This window comes from Lipotes vexillifer, unplaced genomic scaffold, assembly GCF_000442215.2.
Source record: "Lipotes vexillifer unplaced genomic scaffold, Lipotes_vexillifer_v1.1 scaffold792, whole genome shotgun sequence".
Classification (NCBI taxonomy): Eukaryota; Metazoa; Chordata; class Mammalia; order Artiodactyla; family Lipotidae; genus Lipotes; species Lipotes vexillifer.
Window position 1 is genome coordinate 3,021,291 of NW_006795663.1, and position 353 is coordinate 3,021,643.

Here is a 353-nt window from a genome sequence, read left to right on the forward strand (position 1 = left end):
GTCATTCATCTCTTTTGAGTTAGAGGAAGAAAGAAGAATGAGGAAGAGAAGGACGTGTCCCAGAGGTACAAGGGATCCTGAGCCCCACCTCCTCAGGGGGAGCTGGAGGTGGAACCCGCCTCTGCTGTCAGGATTTCTATATTAATCCTGACCTCCGCTTGTAGAAGAGAAGCAAGTGTGGGAGGGATGGGAGGTGGGGGAGGCAGGGATCTTTCTAGGGCCCCTGAAGTTGTACCTTGAAGGCAGCTGCCCACTCTATCCACATGTAAGGCTGGTCCGGTCTGCCTGCAGGGATATTGCAGTTTGCTCATCCTTGAGGGGGCACAGGCAGAGCAGGTAGGGGAAGGAAGGAG